Source organism: Saccopteryx bilineata, chromosome 11, assembly GCF_036850765.1.
Source record: "Saccopteryx bilineata isolate mSacBil1 chromosome 11, mSacBil1_pri_phased_curated, whole genome shotgun sequence".
Taxonomy (NCBI): Eukaryota; Metazoa; Chordata; class Mammalia; order Chiroptera; family Emballonuridae; genus Saccopteryx; species Saccopteryx bilineata.
This window is the reverse complement of record NC_089500.1, coordinates 7890933-7903275: the sequence shown is the minus strand read 5'-3', so window position 1 is coordinate 7903275 and position 12343 is coordinate 7890933. Positions and strand designations below refer to the sequence as shown.

Here is a 12343-nt window from a genome sequence, read left to right as displayed (position 1 = left end):
AAGATTGAGCCTGAGCATGCAAAATATTCTAGAATGAGAAGAGACAGATTCCAGTTGATGAAAAACACACTAGCAAAATCACATTTTTTAAAAATCCAGTATCCTAAGTTCCCCCGCCTTCCACAAGCGACCAAAATATGATTTCTCCTAATTATTTTCAGGCTAACTCTTTGTGTGCCTCTGTACTGAAGATTTGTCCAATGTTCCTGTTGGACCCTATTCCTAGTTATAGGTTGTCAGTGCAATTAATCTGCATAGAACTTAATTATGTCTTTGCCATTTTGTGATCTGATCATTTAGCCATTACATATCCTTAGGCTACTTCTCACCCTTATCTCCCTGTGTGATTGCAGTCAAACCTGGAAAATATTTTCTTTCTTAAACGCCTTTCTCTTACTATCCTTTTAAAAATAAGTAACAAGGACAAACAAAACAATGCTTTATTTCTTGTATCTAAAATATTATTCTAATATGACTTACTTTATTTAAAGAGGTAAATCCATGTATATTTGTCTATATTTTTATTTTCATTGTATAATTTAAAAACACTGGAAATTCCCTGAATACTCTGAATCTATTCATTTGGAGAAGAAACATAAAATTGGCCTCACAGTTGACAAGGAACAAGTGAATAAAAACAAATTTTACAATTCATGTTCACATAATGTTATTCAGCCATTGAATATAATGCTATAAAGTCATTTTATGATATGGAAATACGGTTGTAACACTTTGTTAGGTGAGGAAAAGAAACTAAATATGCATAAAATTATTTCATTCATTTAAGGAAAATGTAGACAAATGCAGAGAAGAAGGTGTGGAAGGTTATGCCCTCAGACGCAGACAGAAATCATCTCTGAATTGAAAAATTTTAAATGGATTTAAATTTCACTTATGTGTATTTCTACATTTTAATATTTGTTCAGCTGATACACATATACATATTCTTATGATAAATTATAAGACTTTTTACATAAGTAAAGTTTATTTAGCACCATAGTGATGATCAAGAGATTACTCTTGACTGACGCTGGAGTTATTCTACCAAATAACGTCAAGCTGAAATGTTCTAAAGGCAGATTTGTGAACAGAAGAGTGCAGCAGGGATGACTGAATGGAGAGAACAGTCCGCCACCCACGAGCCGTACACCTTCGGACACCTGGGCTCACCTCTAGGTGCCTCAGTCATCTCGTGTGAAAAATGAAGTTAATAACAGTGCCTATTCCATAGGGTCATTATCTTGACTGAATGAGTTCATGCATACAGGAGACTATTTGATGCATGCTACGTGTCACATGTTTTTAACTATAAAAATACCTCCCTATAAATGGAGTGTAAAGATCTGATCATTTACTTACTTCCAAACTTTGAAATATTGAGCTGCTGTTATTTCTGCAAACACACACACACACACACACACACACACACACATACATAAAACTTCATAAATAACTATTGCAAAAATAGTATAGGACACATTGCCCCTGATGTATGTCTTCTACATGTGTTTTCAAATGATTTGAATGGTATTATATTTCTTCAAGCACAGCTAAATGATTATGACAAATAAAAAATTGTCATGCTTGAAGCAATATGTGATATTGCATGGGTATATATAGGCTGAAAATGATCCCAGTGTGACTCAGAACAATTATATTTTCAAAGAAGACTAATTATGACTTAATGGATGAAAATATTATAATCTATGCACTTATGCTATTTGTAACTGGATCTAATTAGACATTGTCTTTTCTATGACCTCTTCTTGGTTACATAAAGATAATTATTCCATCTGTGAAAACTTATAAAAATATAATGCATTCTGAAAGGCTTATGGAAAACTGAGCTAAGCTGAGCTAAGCCAGCTTCTCATAAAGAAGAGCAGATGGCAATTAATATAATGTCTCCATCTTTAGAAAACCATAGAGTAGACCTGATCAAAATTGTACTTTAAGAGACTTATGCTTTACAATAGTCAGAAAGTTCCACAGCTGAAAAGAAAAATGAAAGGGAAACTCTTAAAATTACGGTTTCTAAAATAATCCTTAGAATATAAAAGAACATTTTTATGTTCATCAATTTAAAGAAGCATGTCTAACTACTGATTGGGTTCTGAAGAAATGAAAAGCCTATGGATATTGTTTTTCTGTCTTATTTCTCTCTTCTTTGGCAACCAGGCACTGTAGGAATGAGATGATGGAGACTCGGCCATGCTTGGGTCCCTGAGTGACTGCATGGAGCATGGAGCTGGGCTCCAGGGATTCATTAACTACTTGTGAATGAGCTTGCTGAGAATTTGATAGTTACTTGGTTACATAGCCCAGCATCCTAATAAAACCCCCAACTCTATTCCCTGCACCTTAATAGATATTTCATGTGCTCTCTTTGTTAACCTTCCTTGTAATTCAATGTGAAAGTCATGGTTAACTTCCTTTTAAAAAGAGAAGGTAGAAGATCAAAGTGAGCTTACATAAACTGACAAGAGAAAGAGAGTCTCAAAGGCCAGCTATAGACAGTAGCTGGAATAAAAGACATTTCAGAGCAGATAAAAAAGTGCCTAATCTGAAAGAATACAAGAAGTTGGATAGGGCCAGAGTTGGGGAGAAATATGATGTGCCCAGGGACAAGTTCATTTGCATATTAATTTTAAACAGCAGATTATTTCAGACAGCCATCCAGGTTAAACTATTTCCAAGTGAAGATATTAAGGCTACAAATCTCCACAGCCTGTAGAATCCAGCTAATTCCTTCTTCTGTTATGTCAAGCCTTGCTTTCTCTAGTCAAACCAGACCAGATTTTTCAAGGCCATTTCCTCCTTAATATTAGGTACTCAATTCTTCTGCCATTTTCTCACAATTTTTTACAGCAAATGCTTAAGTCTTTTATTTTGAGTTTTATTTTCCCTTGTGATTTCATGATTTGTCTGGTGCAATTAGAGCTAAAAGCAATCCTTGAAAGTTTAAGATCAGGATGTTTTTCATGCATACCCACCATAAGTAAAATATTACAATCAGTTTGGAGCATGGTATTAAAAAAATAAAACTTGAAAAAATTCTTTCTATAGTCAGTGTTATAATGAACAACTTTTGAAGTTAAAATTAGATAGGTATAAAGGCACTGAATTTTGTGAAAAATGAGCAATTTTAGATTTTTTTTCCTTGAGGTACATAGTACAATTCTTTTATTCCTTAGGTAATTATTTAAAGTAGTTGGTTTTTTTTTTTTGGAGTTGTAAAGAGAGAGAGAGAAAGAAAGAGAGAGAGAAAAGCATTTGCCTTGGTGGCATCGAGGTAGCAGGCAGAAAATATTTTTTTGTTGGCTGCTTTTCATATGTGATGTTAACACATTAAATAACAGCACTTAATAGCTGAAAATAAAATTAAATATTAAATTTTATAGTGAATAAAATCTTTTATTTTATGAATAGTTATACAGATGAAAGGTAGTTAAGAGTAGTAAATACAAAAAGAGATAGACAGCTGAAGGTGAGGCTACATTCACACATCCATAAAGTAGTAGTCACAGTTCTAATGGTCTCAAAAAGAGTTTTAAGAAATATAGAATTTAAATTTCATTAACATGAATGGCAAGCTTTCAGTAAATAAATTCCCTCTCTATAATTCTCTCTCTCTTTTAAAGATTTATTTATTGACTCTAGAGAGAGGAGAGAGAGAAAGAGAATGTAGGAGGAGAGAAAGTTGGGGGATGAGTTGAAAGGATCAACTCATAGTTGCTTCTTATATGAGCCGTGACCAGGCAAGCCCACTGTTTCGAACTGGTGACCTCAGTATTCCAGGTTGACAGCTTATCCACTGCACCAGTACAGGTCAGGCTATAATTTTCAAAACAAATAAAGTTAGGTATATTACTTAAATTCCAAATATATAATATATCTATATCTACATCTGTCTATATCTATATCTATATCTATATAGATACATGTATATAGTTAATCTAGGATAGAAAATGCATTTTAAAAGTTACTTAGGTTATCTTCTTTAAGTTTCTGATTCCTCTGTAATTGATTCCAAAGAGGATAAACATTTCTAAGTGCTTAAATGTGGACACATTCAGTATAATCTGGATGAATGACGGAATTATTGAGTAAATAAATGTTTTGTGCACTATGAGCCACTCCAATTAGTCAATAGGTAGGGAGAGTTAATACATTCTAAGAAAAGGAATGATATCTTATATGAAATAATTCCTCAACATTTTTTTTTAATCTGGCAACCCTAACATTGTTTTTTATCATTATATGTAGAATTGAGCCAATTAATCTTATTAAGATTTCTAGTATTTAACTCACATATATATAGCTTGATTTTAAAATTATTTGTTGAATTTATTTGGTGACATTGGCGATAAAATATATAGGCTTCAGGTGTACACTGGGGAACAAAATTTTTGTCACATCCACAAAAACACTTGTTCTTATCTAATTTGAGTGTGTTGATCTCAAATATGACATTAGTTTTTCTCTGTAAGCTACAGGTTTTTTGCAATTCAAGATTTCAGGTTTTCATCTTATTATAAAATTTTCAACATTTAGTTTAACATAATGAAGTAGAATGTCTTTTTGGGCATCATCTTAGTGGAAATATAATTAATATAATGCAGTAAATACACTAATACACTAAAAGATATGATTGCATCAGAATTTGTCTACAATTTCAAAATAGAACATATTAAAACACTTATTTTAATCATAAAATTTGCACAAAACTATTTACATTCTATTCAGGCAAAAATTTGCGTTTGTAGCTCTTGTGTTTGTGTACTTGTTGAGGACAATCTTGTTTGATGCTCCAGCAGTAGTCTGTTCATCACTAAGAGCTCCAAGATTTTCGGGAAACTTATCAAAGTGACTGTTCAGGAAGTGAATCTTAATGCTCATGTTACATCCAATGTCATGGAAAGCCAACAGTATCGTTTGAACCAGAAGTTCATAGTTTTTTGCTTTTTTGTTGCCAAGGAAGTTCTTTGTAACTTCCACAAAAGACTGACATGCTGCTTTCTCCTCCTTATTCATCTTCCTGACAAATTCTTCTCATGTATGAGGGTTCGACTTTGAGGTCCATCGAATACACCTGCCTTTATCTTCTCAAAAGACAAGGCAGGAAAAGCAGAAATAATGTTGAAAGCATTCACTTTCTCTATTCAAAGCCTGAACAAACTGCTTCATTAAGCCAAGTTTGATGTGAAGTGGGGGAAAATGATTCTGTCTCGATTAACTACAGGTTCATTCACAATATTTTATATCCCTACTCCCAGAGCTTCACATTTTGGCCACTCCTTCTGTGTCCAGTGTTTCTCCCGAGCTCGGCTGTCCCAAAAACACAAAAAGCAAGGATACTTTGTGAAACCTCTCTGTTGTCCTAGCAGGAAATTTACCATTTTAAGATCCACACAAATGATCCAGTTATGCTCCTCATACTTCAGAAAGTCGAGGACAATTTTTATGTCATTATAATCTTCTCACAGATGAGTTGAATAACCAATGGGAACCGCTGCATAAACATTACTGTTATGTAGGAGAACACATTTCAGACTCCGTTTAGAGCTGTCAAGAAATAGCTGCCATTCTGTTGGACTGTAAGTGGTAACACCTAGCTGGCTGAGAATACTACTGATATCATGACAGTAAATAAAATGTTTGGCTTTGGAAAAAAAGTCCACAAAATTTGTTCATGCTTCCTGAAATGGAAAACTTTAGCTGACCGGTGAAGTACATTCTTTTCTTGAATCCTGGAGGCTAATAACTCAGCTGCTTTCTTTGATAGGCCGAAATCTCTTACGAACTCATTCAATTCAGGTTGGCTAAACGGCTGAGGGGTTAATGACAGCTTGGCAACAGAAGACCTTTCAGATTCTACAACCATTTCCTCATGCATCTTATCAAAATACACTTGATCACCATGTTCACCTTCTTTGTCCTTAGAAGAAATAAAACCATTGAAAACTGGAACCGAGAGTGTCTCAGAGTGTGGGATAGGCCATATTGCTGAAGGAATATTAGGATTTACGATCATATGCTGTTTTTTCTTGCTGATGCCCTTTGTATGTATCAGAAAGAAATAACAGTCACTGCTGTGGTCCTTAGATTCATGCCAAACCATGGGAATACCAAAAGGCATTCCTTTGTGTTTTCCTTTTGTCCAGTCACAAAGCATTTCCTCACAATTATGACACACAAGATGAGGAGCACAATTCTTGTCTTGATCACCAAGGCGAACTTGAAAATAGGCAATATATGCATGTGTCACAAATGATGAAATATTGCGCCTTTGACGTTGAAGTGTGTAACAGCCACATATATAACAGAAAGGGTCAGGGCTCTTCTTACATTTACGCTTACTTGAAGAAGCCATGATTCAATCTTAAAACAACATAAGAGGGTGTTTTTATCAGATAATAATTTTTTACACTTAAAAACAACTACAATTATGTAAAAGTGATGTTTGTAAAACATTAATTGCCTTGTGGTTATGTTCAATATAAGAGTCGTTGCCCTTTAACTCCAATTTAAAAACCAATGCATGTCATTAACTGTAACAAAAATAAATTAAAATTGCATAAAAACTAGAGCATGCACCGTAAAATGGATTTCAGATTTGGAATCAGTGATGCAAAAATATATAGAAAAAGTTTTAAAACCTCAAGCAACAGAAAATAAGAAACAATTGTTCCCCAGTGTTATATAACACATTGTCTGTACACTAGTCATGCACTCGCTGCCCCAAGTCAAGGCCCCATCTCTCACAGTCTACCCCCACTCCCCACTACTCCACCTCACTCCACACCCTCCTCCCTCCTGCAGCCCCCACACTCTTGTCTGTGTCTATAAATTTGTTTTCTTTGCTTAATCCCTATTTCCCTTGTTTCTTTAATCCCTACAAAACAAAAGCTCAGAGACATCCTTATAATACGATTTCACATAATCTTATAAAAAAATCATTCCTATGAGTTATGAGCTGTGTGTTTGAAATACTAGGTAAAATATAAATATATAATTAAACTGATGTATAGGTGAGTTTATTAAATATACATTTTAAAAGTGACATAGCATTTTAACAAATAATTTGTGCAGTCTTACAATTATCAAATGATATATATATATATATATATATATATATGTATAAGTACATATACCTACACATTGTGTTCTTAAAGTCATGGTGCACTTTTAACTGGTCACAGGAAAGCAACAAAAGATGATAGAAATGTGAAATCTGCACCAAATAAAAGGAAAACTCTCCCAGTTTCATACCTATTCAGTGCAGTTTGATGTGGGCTCACACACAGATTTATCAGGACTCCTTAGGTAGCTATCCTGTATAGCCTCTACAGACTCGTCACTGACTGATGGCCTACCAGAACAGGGTTTCTCCACCAAACTGCCGGTTTCCTTCAACTGCTTATCTCATTGAGTAATGTTATTCCTATGTGGTGGCGCTTCGTTATAAAGGTTCCGATATTCACATTGCACTTTGGTCACGGATTCGAATTTAGCGAGCCACAGAACACACTGAACTTTCCTCTGTACCATCCACATCTTGACTGGCATGGCCGTGGGCTGCTCTGCTGTATACACGGTGTTGCATCATCATCTGTGCATGTGCACATGCTGCCACATCATCCTACAGAAACTGGGAGGGTTTTCCTTTTATTAGCTGCAGATTTTACATTTCTGTTGTCTTTTGTTGCTTTCCTGTGACCGGTCAAAAGTGCACCATGACTTTACAGACACAATGTATATATATAAATTTGAAATATGTTTTAGACAGATATATAGTCACAGATATGCATGTGTGTATATGTAAATGCATATACATACTTATTATTAACCAATAAACTTGGACTCAAATCCTAATGGGCCTATAGAATTGGCATATTCTATAGACATTAGATAAAGAAGGAATATATTGATAAATAGGCAAAGAGAAAACAATGCCCTTCAGATGAAAGACTTATTTAAAAGGAGGATTTATATCCAGCTAAAAAGAAGTAATACTACAGACCCTTTATTCTTTATCTAACACTGTGAGAGAAGGGATATATTTTGCTTTACTAGTTCAAGAGCAATTTCAAGCACCATCAAGAAATATTTGTTTAATAACAACAATACCATTGAAATTCAAACAAAAGATGCATCTATTCTCTTCTCTGTATTGTTTTTAGTGTTCTGGTTATATATAATGTTTGTTTCTGAATTTGTTAGTATTATCTTTATATCAAAGGATATCATAGACTCTCCACTAGATATTTTTAAGAATAAAATAGATGGCAAACTCTTTTAAATTATTTAGCAATAAGTCAACTTTAAACAGAAAAATGGGGCATTTTTCTGTCCTATGATGTATGTATAACCTGCTCATCTTTGTAGGAATCACATTTGTAAATTATGTGCTTAAGGAAAATAACTTAGATTATTTTAAGCCATAACTTGTGTGCCCAAATGATTTCCACTTTAATATACTATTCTGTAAATTCACAACAATCTTTTATCATGAAAGGTCTCAGAATGAAGGAACAAAAATTGTTGGTGTAGTAATACTGTATGTTGATAAGTCATTGTCCTACAATAACATTTCCAATTTTTATTTCATTAAGGGAACAATGGCTTTATAACATATAAGTGCCAGGTGTGCAACATTAAAATTCACTATCTGTACATAGTACAGTGTGCTCGCCTCCCCCCTCACATCTAGTTTCCATTAGTCACCATATAATTGACCCCCTTTGCCCATATTGTCCTTCCTCCACCTACCTTCCCCTCTCATAACCACTAGTCTGTTGCTTGCCTCTCTGGGCTTGTTTCTGTTTGACTTGTTATGCTGAAGCAGGGTCTCCAAAAATTACATTTTATTTTGTAACATTAAGGTATTATTGGATGATTGTGTGTGTCTTTTATTGAGTAAGTAATGCAATGCATTTCTGCAAAGACCGTTTCTGCTTTCCTAAAGCTAGAACTGTTTTTAAAGTCAGGTAAGAATTCTCTTACTGAGTCATGTAAGAATCTTCAAGAGGGCATGCATCATTTCAAAAAGAAATTGATTTGTTGTAGGTTGTAAACAGGCAAGTGTTAAAACATTTTGCTGGATTCTCTGAAATAAGTGGTAACGTGAGTTGGTAGAAAACTCTTTAACACTATGGGTTTTGTTTTTGTTTTGTTTTTTTTTACAGTGTCAAACATCTTTCTGTTCACTTTGGTAAAACTAACTCATTTCTCAAATCTGTGATCTGTCAGCAACATTGCCAGGAAGAAGAATTCATGTGGGGCTACTGAATTCTGAATTTGTTTACATTTCATCTGCAATCGGATATGCCAAAGCAAAGATACAGGTGATTGAAGATCATGGATATTAAAGGAAATCATCATGACAACAAAATATAAAACTTCCAATCTCTCATGTTCATCAGCATGGTTCTCAAACATGAGGTCAGTGGCAACGGAACCCAATTTAAACACAGGCATGTGAAAAAAAAAACACTATGTCCTTTTAACTGTATAAAACCACATTTACTTTTTATTGCACTGCTATCAATAACATGTTAAATATATAACTACTCTGTAACATATGAAATGTAACAATATATAAGGGTTACATGTCAGGAGCATGAGTGGAAAAACTTCAGTATCAATCTATCTTAGAACAAAAGAATATTAACAATTCTTAAGAATGCATAGCAAACATCTGTGCATATCACTTTAAAGCATCTTCGATGTATGATGATTTAATTGAATGAATAAGATTTTCCTGGAAATAAGCATTTTGGAAACATTCCAAAAGGGAAACAAAACAACACAAAAAACATAAGTGGATAATATGTGTTTTAAGGCTTAGGCAAATTGTGTGTGTGAGAGAAAGAGAGCGAGAGAGAGAAAGTTTAATCATAAAATACAAATATTTTATTAAGGCACAAGTAAAGGACTTATTAAAATTAAGACTGTAAAATACAGATATAATTTATACAATGACCTAATATATTTGAGTCATTGTTAAGACTTGGTAAAGTAGAAAACACATATAAAGAATAAGATGGCAGCCTGACCTGTGGAGGTACAGTGGATGAAGCGTCAACCTGGAATGTTGAGGTCACAGGTTCGAATCCCAGCCTAGATAAGGCACATATGAGAAGCAACTCCTAGTTGATGCTTTCTGTTCTTCCCTCCCTTTCTCTCTCAAAAAATAGGCAAATAAAATCTTAAAAATAAAAAAGAAAAAATATCAGGTGATTTCTAAATTTCATAAGCTGGTTATTTTTAAAAGTTGTATAATTCTAGAATTTTAATATTGTAATGTTTACTCCTTTGTGGAAATACATTACTGGTTAAAAAATTGGTAAGCAGAAATATTCACATTGCATTAAAATTTTAATATTTTAAAAATATCTTTTACAATTCACTTTTAAATTATAGTTGACATACAATATTACATTCTTAAGTTACTATGAGTTTGATCATATCCCCTACTTTTCAATACTTCCTGGTGACTTATTTTATAGCCAAAAGCTTGTAATTCTTAATACCCTTCAGCTTTTACAAATAAAAAAGTTATAAGCATGTATATTTGCATACACATTCTTAAACATTAACAGTACTTAGAATTTTTATTAAGAATATTATATATTATTTTATTGTTATTTGGTATTGCAAATACACTCAAAATGTATATATTACTAATTTTTCAAATATTTTATATAAATAATGACTTCTATATAGACACAATAATTTAAAAAATAATTTATAGAAGCATAAATTTATATAATCTAAATAAAAATTTACCATTCTATTCAGATATTTCCATTGTTTACCTCTTCATATTTTTTTTAACATATGGTAGTTACAGATTTACTAGATCCCTTCAGAAAGTTTCATTGAAATTGTTTATTAAAATTAATAACCCAATTAAAATTATTTGTAACACATTAAAATTGAAGGACTATTAGTGTCTTTCATGTTTTTCATTGTCTTAGTCTATACTTTTATGTCTTTTATATTTGATAAATTAGCTTTTTTGTTATAAATAATATATTGCAAATAATATGCATACATGTTTAAATATGTATGTATTCATAATAGACTCAATGGTTTACTTTTATTAGTATTATTATTATAACATTCTTAATTATGCTTTTTGTTTTAAGAATGTTTGAAAATCAATAGAAAGTTTGATAGCAAAAAAGAAAGAAAATTAAGTAATTGTATGTCAGATTTGATAATACATTGTCTTTCAAAGAAACATTTAATTTTATTCAGATGTTCAGAAAACTCCATACTGAATATAATTTACTTAAAATAAATTAGTTTATTATATTAAAATATTAACTTCATAAATAAATAGTTTTTCTCATATCTTTAAGATTGATAACTTTAGTGTGTATGACATGTAATAGTACAGAGGTAATACATGATGGACTAAACACCAAAAATCTAGGGAAAGAAAAAGATGCAATAATGATACATACCACCCCAAGAAACAGTGTTTTAAATGTTCTAGATATGAGCAACTTTTATTTTCCTCCATCTAAATCATAGAGATGGTGAATTGTTCTCACACATATTTGATTTAGAGGAAGTTTAATATGCACACCATAGTTTTTAAAATTTAGACTTTTTCTTTATGAAGTGCAAATGAGCAAAGATCTTTGCAAAGTCCTGTTTGCCCCTATAGCCATTGAAAAATAATTTATATAGTTCAATATATGCCTGACCATCACATTCTTACCTGTGTCTCCTCAAGTTCTAGGATTTCAGGGGAAACTGAAATTCAAGATTCGCGTTTACACATAAAGAATAGTAGAAGAGATGGTTTCCTTTTGCTTCTCTGGCTTCTCATCAAACCTGAATGTGCCACAGTGCTCTGAGCCTGTGCCTTTTGTACCACGACCCTCAGTGTGTCACTGCTGACAGAATGCTATTTTGGGTTTTCTGAGTAAAGCCATGAACACTGTGCCCTTTGTGTCAAATGTTTTCAGGTCACTCTGGAGTCCGCTCACAGTCTGGGATTAAAATGCAGAGAGCTCCCACAAGTAGTATGAGCTGATTATATGTATTTTTCCTTTTCCTAACAACAAGACAAAAGAAAATAAAAATAAAGTACTTATTGGCTTGAGGTGATAAGGAAAGAGTTTAACTTATGTAAGAGAATTCTGCAAGTGGAGAGGACATGCCCTCTGCTTGGAGATTAGCTGATGAAACAAACGATCAATTTAAAGCACAGAAATTACTAAACAGAGAAGAGATTTTCCACTGTGTCTGTGCCTTCTGGCTGCTTCTTAAATCAGTCTTTTCTGCTCAGGGGACAAGTAAAATACAGAAGGAGATAGCAGTGTCT

General features: G+C 33.0%; 1 protein-coding gene across 3 annotated transcripts in view; it reads right to left on the bottom strand.

Annotated features, from left to right (window-relative positions):
• The window catches only part of CDH19 (cadherin 19), a 57117-nt gene extending 45267 nt beyond the window's left edge, over positions 1–11850 (bottom strand). For 2 of the 3 annotated variants that reach the window (XM_066247097.1, XM_066247099.1), the window contains exons 1-2: positions 11735–11850; positions 10059–10210 (exon numbers count right to left, since the gene is read on the bottom strand). The gene's annotated coding sequence lies outside the window, so the exon portion shown is untranslated. The remainder of the gene's footprint in view (positions 1–10058; positions 10211–11734) is intronic. The other variant, XM_066247098.1, reaches the window with a different exon arrangement.
• Between the last annotated feature and the right edge of the window lie 493 nt (positions 11851–12343).